Here is a 12301-nt window from a genome sequence, read left to right as displayed (position 1 = left end):
GCTGACAGCTGACAGCCTGGGGGTTTTTTGGTTTGTTTTTCTTGTGTTTGTTTGTTTTTTGTTTTTTTTTTTTTGGAGAAGGGGAAGAGGGTGGTGTGGGTCCTTCTATGAAGCTAAGGCAAGATGGCCGAACTGGGGGTGTGTGTGGGGGTGTGTGTGGGGGTGCACGTGTGTGTGAAGGGGCGGCTTCTGGGCCAGTCTCTGGGGGCGGGGAGGCGCTTGCGGGTGGCGCCTGCGGGGTGTGCGTTGCGTGCGTTGCGTGCGTTGCGTGCGTGGGTGTTGCGCGCGTGGGGCAGAGGCGAGCGCCGAAGGGTATGCTGAGGGACCCCAGGCGCCCGCCAGAGGGAGTGCAGTAAGGCTGTCAGCGGACCTCAGCTGACAGGTAAGCCAGCTGGTTTGGAGTTTTTGGCGAAGGGGCGGAGGGTGGAGCGGGTCCTTTGAGCAACCAGAGGAAGGAGGTCCGGAAGGGGGGGGGTGAAGGGGTGAGCGCTGGGAGGGTGGAGGGGGGCGGGGCCCGGCGGGCCTGCGTGGTGGGGGTTGGCGTGCGTGCGTGGGGCAGAGAGGAGAGCTGAAGGGATTGCGGAGGGACGCTGGCAGGCGCGGTGGGAGAGAGGTCAGGCTGCCAGTGGAGCTGCAGCTGACAGCTTCCAGGGAGGAGAGTTTTTGAGAAGGGGCAGAGGGTGGAGAGGGTCCCTTGAAAAAGCTGAGGAAAGATGGCAGGAAGGGGGGGTGAAGGGGTGAGGGGTGGGAGGGTGGAGGGGGGCGTGGCCCCGCTTGCCTGGTGGGGCAGAGGGGAGAGCAGAAGGGAATGCTGAGGGACCCCGCGAGCCTGAGGGAGTGCAGTAAGGGTGTCAGGGGAGCTCCAGCTGACAGGTGACAGTGCGGTGTTTTTTTTTTTTTTTCGTTGGGTTGATTTTTGGGTCTGTTGGTCTGTTGTGCTTTGTGGTGGTGGTGGTTTTGTGCGAAGGGGGAGAGGGTGGTGGTGGTCCCTTTAAAATCCTGAGGAAACACCTGAGGAAGGAAGGCAAAGGGGTGAGTGCTGGGAGGGTGGATGTTAGCAGGGATCCAGTGGCTTGTGGGGTGTGCGTGGTGGGGAAGGCGCGCGCCTGCCTCAGGCAGAGGTGAGAGCCTATGGGAAAGCGGGGGGACACCTGGAGCCTGAGGGCGTGCAGGAAGGATGTCAGCTGAGTTGTAGCTGAGAGTTAGTCGTGCGTTTTGTTTGTTGGTTGGTAGTAGTCTTTGGAGAAGGGGCGGAGGGTGGAGAGGGTTCCTTGAAAAAGCTAAGGAAAGTTGACGCAAGGGGGTGGATGGGGCGGGCGGTGGGCCTGAAGGGGCGAGTGCTGGGAGGGTGGAGGGGGGCGGGGACCCGGGTGAGTGTGTGGCGTGCGTGGTGGGGGTTTGGTCTGTGGGGCAGCGGGGAGAGCTGAGGGGTCTGTATGCTGAGGGACCCCGCGAGCCTGAGGGAGTGCAGTAAGGCTGTCAGGGGAGCTGCAGCTGACAGCTGACAGCCTGGGGGTTTTTTGGTTTGTTTTTCTTGTGTTTGTTTGTTTTTTGTTTTTTTTTTTTTGGAGAAGGGGAAGAGGGTGGTGTGGGTCCTTCTATGAAGCTAAGGCAAGATGGCCGAACTGGGGGTGTGTGTGGGGGTGTGTGTGGGGGTGCACGTGTGTGTGAAGGGGCGGCTTCTGGGCCAGTCTCTGGGGGCGGGGAGGCGCTTGCGGGTGGCGCCTGCGGGGTGTGCGTTGCGTGCGTTGCGTGCGTTGCGTGCGTGGGTGTTGCGCGCGTGGGGCAGAGGCGAGCGCCGAAGGGTATGCTGAGGGACCCCAGGCGCCCGCCAGAGGGAGTGCAGTAAGGCTGTCAGCGGACCTCAGCTGACAGGTAAGCCAGCTGGTTTGGAGTTTTTGGCGAAGGGGCGGAGGGTGGAGCGGGTCCTTTGAGCAACCAGAGGAAGGAGGTCCGGAAGGGGGGGGGTGAAGGGGTGAGCGCTGGGAGGGTGGAGGGGGGCGGGGCCCGGCGGGCCTGCGTGGTGGGGGTTGGCGTGCGTGCGTGGGGCAGAGAGGAGAGCGGAAGGGATTGCGGAGGGACGCTGGCAGGCGCGGTGGGAGAGAGGTCAGGCTGCCAGTGGAGCTGCAGCTGACAGCTTCCAGGGAGGAGAGTTTTTGAGAAGGGGCAGAGGGTGGAGAGGGTCCCTTGAAAAAGCTGAGGAAAGATGGCAGGAAGGGGGGGTGAAGGGGTGAGGGGTGGGAGGGTGGAGGGGGGCGTGGCCCCGCTTGCCTGGTGGGGCAGAGGGGAGAGCAGAAGGGAATGCTGAGGGACCCCGCGAGCCTGAGGGAGTGCAGTAAGGGTGTCAGGGGAGCTCCAGCTGACAGGTGACAGTGCGGTGTTTTTTTTTTTTTTTCGTTGGGTTGATTTTTGGGTCTGTTGGTCTGTTGTGCTTTGTGGTGGTGGTGGTTTTGTGCGAAGGGGGAGAGGGTGGTGGTGGTCCCTTTAAAATCCTGAGGAAACACCTGAGGAAGGAAGGCAAAGGGGTGAGTGCTGGGAGGGTGGATGTTAGCAGGGATCCAGTGGCTTGTGGGGTGTGCGTGGTGGGGAAGGCGCGCGCCTGCCTCAGGCAGAGGTGAGAGCCTATGGGAAAGCGGGGGGACACCTGGAGCCTGAGGGCGTGCAGGAAGGATGTCAGCTGAGTTGTAGCTGAGAGTTAGTCGTGCGTTTTGTTTGTTGGTTGGTAGTAGTCTTTGGAGAAGGGGCGGAGGGTGGAGAGGGTTCCTTGAAAAAGCTAAGGAAAGTTGACGCAAGGGGGTGGATGGGGCGGGCGGTGGGCCTGAAGGGGCGAGTGCTGGGAGGGTGGAGGGGGGCGGGGACCCGGGTGAGTGTGTGGCGTGCGTGGTGGGGGTTTGGTCTGTGGGGCAGCGGGGAGAGCTGAGGGGTCTGTATGCTGAGGGACCCCGCGAGCCTGAGGGAGTGCAGTAAGGCTGTCAGGGGAGCTGCAGCTGACAGCTGACAGCCTGGGGGTTTTTTGGTTTGTTTTTCTTGTGTTTGTTTGTTTTTTGTTTTTTTTTTTTTGGAGAAGGGGAAGAGGGTGGTGTGGGTCCTTCTATGAAGCTAAGGCAAGATGGCCGAACTGGGGGTGTGTGTGGGGGTGCACGTGTGTGTGAAGGGGCGACTTCTGGGCCAGTCTCTGGGGGCGGGGAGGCGCTTGCGGGTGGCGCCTGCGGGGTGTGCGTTGCGTGCGTTGCGTGCGTGGGTGTTGCGCGCGTGGGGCAGAGGCGAGCGCCGAAGGGTATGCTGAGGGACCCCAGGCGCCCGCCAGAGGGAGTGCAGTAAGGCTGTCAGCGGACCTCAGCTGACAGGTAAGCCAGCTGGTTTGGAGTTTTTGGCGAAGGGGCAGAGGGTGGAGCGGGTCCTTTGAGCAACCAGAGGAAGGAGGTCCGGAAGGGGGGGGGTGAAGGGGTGAGCGCTGGGAGGGTGGAGGGGGGCGGGGCCCGGCGGGCCTGCGTGGTGGGGGTTGGCGTGCGTGCGTGGGGCAGAGAGGAGAGCTGAAGGGATTGCGGAGGGACGCTGGCAGGCGCGGTGGGAGAGAGGTCAGGCTGCCAGTGGAGCTGCAGCTGACAGCTTCCAGGGAGGAGAGTTTTTGAGAAGGGGCAGAGGGTGGAGAGGGTCCCTTGAAAAAGCTGAGGAAAGATGGCAGGAAGGGGGGGTGAAGGGGTGAGGGGTGGGAGGGTGGAGGGGGGCGGGGCCCCGCTTGCCTGGTGGGGCAGAGGGGAGAGCAGAAGGGAATGCTGAGGGACCCCGCGAGCCTGAGGGAGTGCAGTAAGGGTGTCAGGGGAGCTCCAGCTGACAGGTGACAGTGCGGTGTTTTTTTTTTTTTTTCGTTGGGTTGATTTTTGGGTCTGTTGGTCTGTTGTGCTTTGTGGTGGTGGTGGTTTTGTGCGAAGGGGGAGAGGGTGGTGGTGGTCCCTTTAAAATCCTGAGGAAACACCTGAGGAAGGAAGGCAAAGGGGTGAGTGCTGGGAGGGTGGATGTTAGCAGGGATCCAGTGGCTTGTGGGGTGTGCGTGGTGGGGAAGGCGCGCGCCTGCCTCAGGCAGAGGTGAGAGCCTATGGGAAAGCGGGGGGACACCTGGAGCCTGAGGGCGTGCAGGAAGGATGTCAGCTGAGTTGTAGCTGAGAGTTAGTCGTGCGTTTTGTTTGTTGGTTGGTAGTAGTCTTTGGAGAAGGGGCGGAGGGTGGAGAGGGTTCCTTGAAAAAGCTAAGGAAAGTTGACGCAAGGGGGTGGATGGGGCGGGCGGTGGGCCTGAAGGGGCGAGTGCTGGGAGGGTGGAGGGGGGCGGGGACCCGGGTGAGTGTGTGGCGTGCGTGGTGGGGGTTTGGTCTGTGGGGCAGCGGGGAGAGCTGAGGGGTCTGTATGCTGAGGGACCCCGCGAGCCTGAGGGAGTGCAGTAAGGCTGTCAGGGGAGCTGCAGCTGACAGCTGACAGCCTGGGGGTTTTTTGGTTTGTTTTTCTTGTGTTTGTTTGTTTTTTGTTTTTTTTTTTTTTGGAGAAGGGGAAGAGGGTGGTGTGGGTCCTTCTATGAAGCTAAGGCAAGATGGCCGAACTGGGGGTGTGTGTGGGGGTGTGTGTGGGGGTGCACGTGTGTGTGAAGGGGCGACTTCTGGGCCAGTCTCTGGGGGCGGGGAGGCGCTTGCGGGTGGCGCCTGCGGGGTGTGCGTTGCGTGCGTTGCGTGCGTGGGTGTTGCGCGCGTGGGGCAGAGGCGAGCGCCGAAGGGTATGCTGAGGGACCCCAGGCGCCCGCCAGAGGGAGTGCAGTAAGGCTGTCAGCGGACCTCAGCTGACAGGTAAGCCAGCTGGTTTGGAGTTTTTGGCGAAGGGGCAGAGGGTGGAGCGGGTCCTTTGAGCAACCAGAGGAAGGAGGTCCGGAAGGGGGGGGTGAAGGGGTGAGCGCTGGGAGGGTGGAGGGGGGCGGGGCCCGGCGGGCCTGCGTGGTGGGGGTTGGCGTGCGTGCGTGGGGCAGAGAGGAGAGCGGAAGGGATTGCGGAGGGACGCTGGCAGGCGCGGTGGGAGAGAGGTCAGGCTGCCAGTGGAGCTGCAGCTGACAGCTTCCAGGGAGGAGAGTTTTTGAGAAGGGGCAGAGGGTGGAGAGGGTCCCTTGAAAAAGCTGAGGAAAGATGGCAGGAAGGGGGGGTGAAGGGGTGAGGGGTGGGAGGGTGGAGGGGGGCGGGGCCCCGCTTGCCTGGTGGGGCAGAGGGGAGAGCAGAAGGGAATGCTGAGGGACCCCGCGAGCCTGAGGGAGTGCAGTAAGGGTGTCAGGGGAGCTCCAGCTGACAGGTAACAGTGAAGTGTTTTTTTGTCTTTCTCTTGGTTTTTTTTTTTTGTCTGTTTTGCTTTGTTTTTTTGTGTGTGTGGGTGTGCGGGAAGGGGGAGAGGGTGGTGTTGGTCCCTTTAAAATTCCGAGGAAACACCTCAGGAAGGAGGGCGACTGGGTGAGTGGTGGGAGGGTGGATGTGGGCGGGGATCCACTGGCTTGTGGTGTGTGCTTGGTGGGGATCGCTGGCGCGCATGCCTTAGAGGCGAGAGCCTGCAGGAATGCTGAGGGACACCTGGAGACTAGGGGACTGCAGCAAGGATGTCAGCTGAGTTGTAGCTGAGAGTTCATAGTGCGTTGTTTTAGTTTGTTTGATTTTTTTGAGAAGGTTAGAATGGTGGAGAGGGTTCCTTTAAGAACTAAGGAAAGGAGTTCTGGTGGAGGCGCAGTGGTTAAAGAATCAGACTAGGAACCATGAGGTTGCTGGTTTCGTCCCTGCCCTTGCTCAGTTGGTTAAGGATCCGGCGTTGGGGTGAGCTGTGGTGTAGGTTGCAGACGCGGCTGGGATCCCACGTTGCTGTGGCTCTGGCGTAGGCTGGTGGCTACAGCTCGGATTTGACCCCTAGCCTGGGAACCTCCATATGCCATGGGAGTGGCCCAAGAAATAGCTAAAAAGACAAAATAAAATAAAGTAAAATAAAATAAAATAGAACTGGGAGTTCCCTTTGTGACTAAGCAGGTTAAGAAACCATCATAGTGTCCATGAGGATGCAGGTTTGATTCCTAATCTCCTTTAGCAAGTTAGGAATCTGGCATCACCACAAGCTGTGCTACAGTTTGCAGATGTAGCTCAGATCCATTGTTGCCTCGGCTGTGTTGTAGACCCTGGCTGCATCTCTGATTCAACCTGTAGCCCAGGAACTTCCATATGCTGCAGGTCCAGCCAGAAAAAGAAAAAAGAATAAAAGTAGAATTTGTTTCTCACAGTATTGAACATTTTAAACTGCTACTAATTTACCTATTTATGGTGAATTTGTAAGCCATTGTACATGATGGCTTCGGAGTAACTTCGCTACAAAAGCATTCTGTGTTTTATAAAGTCATGTTGAGCACCCAGATGGCGTCCACATCTGCCCATACTGGTTGAAAGTGTACTGCAGGGTTTATATCCCCACAGGGTATAAGTGAACTCCTCAACACCTTATAAAACAGTTTCTGGAGAACACTGTATTTTACATGCTCTTTCTCTCTGTATAAAACTTCAATACTGTACAAAAGATGAAATTGTTGAATTTTTCTCCCATTCATTAATGCAATGAATAGGATTTTAGTGCTGACAATCTATCCTAGAGCTATTTTCTGTATTAATTGAATTTTATTGCCTAGCTTGTGTATAAGTCACATCAAATTCTCAGAGAAGTTATAGAGTATGAATGATTCAAATATGATTTTGAAATTTATACTTGTATTTTATCATTTTGATTGGTCCTACATACAAGGTTATTCTGTAAATAGGAGAAATGAAAGAATTTAGTGATTATTTTTCACAAATTCACTCAGTTGAAGTTTATGTTTTGCTGCATAGTTTCAACCTACTTTGCTTTTTAATGTTCCTGAAACAATTAGTTTTATATGTCCAGTTTATATTGTTTGTTCACATGACATGGGTGACTAATCAAATTAAGTAATTCAAGGTGATATAATTTCAATAAATTTGCACCTTTGAGGATAAAGTTGCAAACAAAACCGAAAATCCGTCTAGAGCACCCTGGAAAAAGTCCAGTTGACCGTAGGGAGGAGGCTTATACATTTAAAAATGTGTACATTTAAAAAATTATGTAAATTAAAAATTGTTGTTATCTAATACACAATAAAATATTTTCTCTACCATTTAAATATCCTATAATTATTGATGGTAATGTTGAAAATTCATTTTCCCATGATAAAGTTATTTCACAATACTTTTTACAAAATAAGAGAAAAAATTCAAGCTTAAATTCAAGAAATTACTAATATTACTACTAATGGATATTGTTTTTGGTAAATTTGAAATTTTTATTATGATGCTTTTTCAAAATTTTTTTCCTGCTGTACAGCATGGGGATCAAGTTACTCTTACATGTATACATTTTTTCCCACCCTTTGTTCTGTTGCAATATGAGTATCTAGACATAGTTCTCTTGCTATTTTTAAGTGAAAATTCATGATTTTTCTTTTCAGATATTTAAATCATCTGTTTATAACAGATGGCAAAATGAATTATATAGAAAGTCAGAGCAGTATCTCACTATTCATTTTTGGGGACTTTCTTCTTACCAGAACATATAAATATTGTGCTTTATGTTTTCCTTATTCTGTTGCATTGCCCTGTTGATAGAAAACTTTCTGATTCTTATTACTATTAGATGCAGTCCTCTTTTTCACCAACCCACATACTATTTCCTCTGCCACAGTCCTCAGTCCTCTTCCTTGGACATCTGCTATACCTCTAGCATTACTCCCAAATTCATTGGTGACCTGCTAGTGGAAAGAAAACCATTTCCTATGGTAATTGGATGTTGTAGGTCTTTTCCAAGCATTTCTTTGGAATGATTGAAGTCTTAATTATTACAGTCATGGTCTTTGATAACCATGTTGCCATCTACAGACCTCTCCATTACATGATTATCATGAGCAGGACAAGATGCAATTTCCTTGTCTTAGCTGCTTGGGCTGGTGGAGCTGTTCACTCCTTTTCTCAATTGTCTATGATAATCCAGTTGCCTTTCTGTGGTCCTAATGAGATCAATCACTATTTTTATGACATCTCTCCTTTGCTAAAAGTTGCCTGTCATTACGCTTATCAATTCAGGAATGGTGGCCTCAATGACATGTGTGGTTTTATTTTCTCTTATGTCATTATATTATTCACTTTAAGGAATCACTCAGCTGAAGGAAGATGAAAAGCCCTCTCCATCTGTGGCTCTCATATCACTGTAGTAATTTTATTTTTTGCTGCTTCACTCTTTACTTATCTTAGACCTTGCTCCAGTTTTCCTGAAGATAAAGTATTTGTCCTGTTTTACTCCATCATTGCTCCTATGTTTAACCTCTTAATCTATACACTAGGAAACTCAGAAATGGAAAACTCTGTGAGATAAGTTTGGTGTCAAACATCATAGCTAAACATTTTTATTAAAAGAAGTTTGGAGTCACCTAAATGTGGAGGTAAGGAGCTAACATCTGTCTAACAGATTAATTGGCCATTGTTGTCATTTTATGAATCACATAAAAAAGGCTTTAGTAAATGACACTTGTTCAACCATACAGGAAGTAAATTTGGCATTTAGTTAATTCTCTCAGATTTTAAGATGATGTGAGCAGATTTACATGCATAAAAAACATGTGGCTTACAACAATTAAAGCAATGTTAAATAAGCAAAAAAAGGATGCAGAAGTGAAAATATGAATAATAATTTTTTAAGAATCAGTTACAGGAGTTCCTGTCATGGTGCAGTGGAAACGAATCCCACTAGGAACCACGAGGTTGTGGGTTTGATCCCTGACCTTGCTCAGCGGGTTAAAGATCCAGCATTGCTGTGAGCTGTGGTGTAGGTCACAGACACAGCTTGGATCTGGCATTGCTGTGGCTCTGGCATAGGCCGGCAGCTGTAGCTCCAATTAGACACGTAGCCTGGGAACCTCCATATGCTGTAGGTGTGGCCCCAAAAAGACAAAAAAAAATTAGCTATAGGAGTTCCCTTTGTGCCTCAGCAGAAAGGAGACTGACTAGTATCCATGAGGACATGGGTTCAATCCCTGGCCTCACTCAGTGGGTTAAGGATCCAGTGTTGTGAACTGTGGTATAATGATGCCAAGTGTTAGGGCGAAAAGACTGCTTCTTTTTGATATTTTCTTTTCCTTTTCTTCTAATACCCAACCAACTATTCCAGCAATGCTTGTCCCAAAAAACAGGTAACTTCATACCAATTATGATATTGTAGGTCATCACTTTACTGACGTATCTTCTGAACATTTTGGATCCTGATAATGATCCATACTTGGAATATAAATGACTATGATTGGTTCTCTCTCCTACCTCATCCCTTGTTTTCCTAGAAGCTAATCTAATACTATGAGAGGCTACATTAGTTTTTTTCCTGTTCTTCAGAATTCTGGAAGAGCACAAAGCAGTCAATAGGTGGACTGGAGCTGCAGGTGGAGCCTGAGCCAGAGGCGGCCAGCCCTCCAAGAGCCTGCATGTGTGCAGAGATGAGTCCTATGGCAGTCCACTTCTCCTCCTCTTGCCCTCCCCCAACAGTGGCACTTTGCTTTCCTGTGGGCCCAGACCTCCTCCTGGATTCCCTCAGCTCTGGTGTTCTGCTCCCTAGATCATGACACATTGCTCCCCAGCCCCTCAGGCTGTCTCCACACAGCCATCCATAGTCCTTTCACCAGAAGTGACCTCTGGAGCCTGAGTCTCAGCACACAGTCCCCACCAGAGTTTCTCAGGCTGTGGTTTCTGGGGTGGTATGCAGATGATCTTTGAGGTTCTCACTCTGCTTTTCCCTCCTCAGTCCAGCTGCTGCACTTTTCTCTGTGACTTTGAGGTCCCTCATTCTCAGTTCATCTCCCTGTTGGTTAGGTGGCTTCCCAAGATGTGGGTTCCTTTTCTCTTTCACAGCTCCCTCTCAGAGTTCTAGTCCCATCTTGCTTCCTTCTCTCTCTCTCTCTTATTTGCTTTTGTTGTACTGTTATGTGGAGGGTTTATTTCCCTTTGAGGAGGTTTAATTTCTTCTGCCAGTGTTCAGTAGGTGTTCTGTGTGAATCATTCTACATGTAGATGTGTTTTTTTGATGTGTTTGTGGGACAAGTTGAGTGAGATGTCTTACTCCTCCACCACCTTCATCATTCTCAATTCATTATATTTCTTGATTGTTTTGATTTAGGATACCCGTTGACTTATCTGTCAACACAACCATATTAGAAACTTCTTGTCAGTTGGGAATATGATCCTTGATTGAGTTTTTCCAACCTCTATGTAGCACTGGTATTTAGCACATCCTCATTATGTATGTGTGTAATTGATAAAATTATTATATGCATTGATGGATGGATGGAATAGATGGATGGATGGATGAGTAAATCCAGCTTTCTGTATTTGGGAAAATAAGTGTAGATTCTACACTTACAGAGCATATGCCACCAGGGAAGTTTGACACTACCCCTAATGGATGGTGACAGTTTCACCAGCTCTCAGAAAATCAGCTAGAAGACACATAAATAAATAAACTGTTTAATATTAGAGTGCTTCATCCTGCGCTGCAGGTCAATGGGAGATCCTGAAAGAGGCGTGCAAAGCACGCGAGACTCTTACATTTTAAAAGTGGGGAACCAGGAGGCACTCTGTTCTGCTGAATAAAAGCCCCTAGGCTTTAGCCCAAAAGACTTATTAGGGAAAGTGATGTGTTTAGATTAGTGAGCAAGAGTAGGCACAGGGAGTATCAAAGCTATCTCTTAGTGAGATTTAGGGAGGCTAATAGCAATAAAAGTCACAGGTGTATACATCTAGGATATAGTACAGCTGCCTAAAGAACAATATAGTTAACATATAAGCCCCTCATTTTATTTTGACAGGAGACCCTGCATTTTAGAACACTGTGTCAGCAGACATGCTTATCTGCCTTTTGCCATCACAAGCATTCCTTGATTTATCATGCTTTTGCATGTACCAAGTTTGCTTTCTGAGAGTTCTGCAGTTCAGTGGTCTCCAACATTAGAGCAGAGTGAAGTTGCAACACATTGCTTCTCTTTGGTCTAGATTGAGTACCATAATAGATCCTCTACTTTTGCACTCGCAGTGGATATATGTGAAAACCAAACAAGTTTAGGAGAGTACAAATTAGGAATTATTTACACAAATGTTATTGACATAATCTTTGAGGCTTTATCTTCAGGAAGCAGTGAACAATTGAACTTTGTATTCTGTAAATTAGCAATGCAAAATAATTGAAGTATAAACTCTTCTTTCTCTGGGATAAAGTTTGATGCTTCAATCATGAGGCATTTTCTGTGGTTGCTTTTATTCATTTATTGAATTTGACCACTCCCAGGGCATGCAAAATTCTGGGGTTAGTAATCAAACCTGTTTCACAGCAGTGACCTGAGCCATAGAAGTGGCAACACTGGATCCTTAACCTACTGAGCCACTAGGGAACTCTTCTGTGGTTAATCCTTGAGACTTCATTCTTTTTCATTTCATCTTGAGAAGCTTGAAGGAATAGATCATATACATATGAATAGATAATATTGTGCATGTTGTAGTAATTCTGAAACTATAAAAAACTGGATTTGTTACAGAATTATAATTCTGTAATTGAAGACCATAAAATATTGCACATTGAAAGGATTATTTTGAAGTGTAAATAAACAAGTATATGTAAAGCTACTAGTATATGCATAATTTGAGAATTACTTGATCTAAAATGTATACATATATATAAATGTGTAATTCTCCTAGGCGAGATATAAAGCTTTTTCCTGTCACATTGCAATTACATATAATTGATTGCTATTTTACCATTATTGTATTACTATTTGATTTTAAGATAATAGTGTTTGATTTCCTGGAAGAAATTAGAAACTTTAAAAATATCAGGGAAGCATTCCAGATGTTCTTAGATGTTGTCAGAGAGCAAAAATCTCTGGAACAGGAGTTCCCGTTGTGGTGCAGTGGTTAACAAATCCGACTTGGGAACCATGAGGTTGCAGGTTTGATCCCTGGCCTTGCTAAGTGGGTTGAGGATCTGGCATTCTTGCCATGAGCTGTGGTGTAGGTTGCACACACGGCTCGGATCCCACGTTGCAGTGGCTCTGGTTTGGGCCGGTGGCTGCAGCTCCGATTGGACCACTAGCCTTGGAATTTCCATATGCCGTGGGAGTGGCCCTAGAAAAGACAAAAAATTAAAAAATAATAATAATAAATAAAATCTCTGGAACATAATACGCATCCAATGCCCTTCA

The 12301-nt window shown here is 49.3% G+C and overlaps 1 protein-coding gene across 1 annotated transcript in view; it reads left to right on the top strand.

The window, feature by feature from the left end:
• Positions 1–1759: 1759 nt before the first annotated feature.
• Positions 1760–12301, top strand: part of LOC110258919 (USP6 N-terminal-like protein) — a 50339-nt gene continuing 39797 nt past the window's right edge. Inside the window, exon 1 of the mRNA XM_084979656.1 lies at positions 1760–1875. The gene's annotated coding sequence lies outside the window, so the exon portion shown is untranslated. The remainder of the gene's footprint in view (positions 1876–12301) is intronic.

Source organism: Sus scrofa, chromosome 10, assembly GCF_054392235.1.
Source record: "Sus scrofa isolate SSC_HxYL_T2T_F1_AM1 chromosome 10, Sscrofa_HxYL_maternal_Yorkshire_Landrace_v2.0, whole genome shotgun sequence".
NCBI classification, from domain to species: Eukaryota; Metazoa; Chordata; class Mammalia; order Artiodactyla; family Suidae; genus Sus; species Sus scrofa.
Note: the sequence above shows the minus strand (reverse complement) of the source record. Positions and strands in the feature narration are given on the sequence as shown.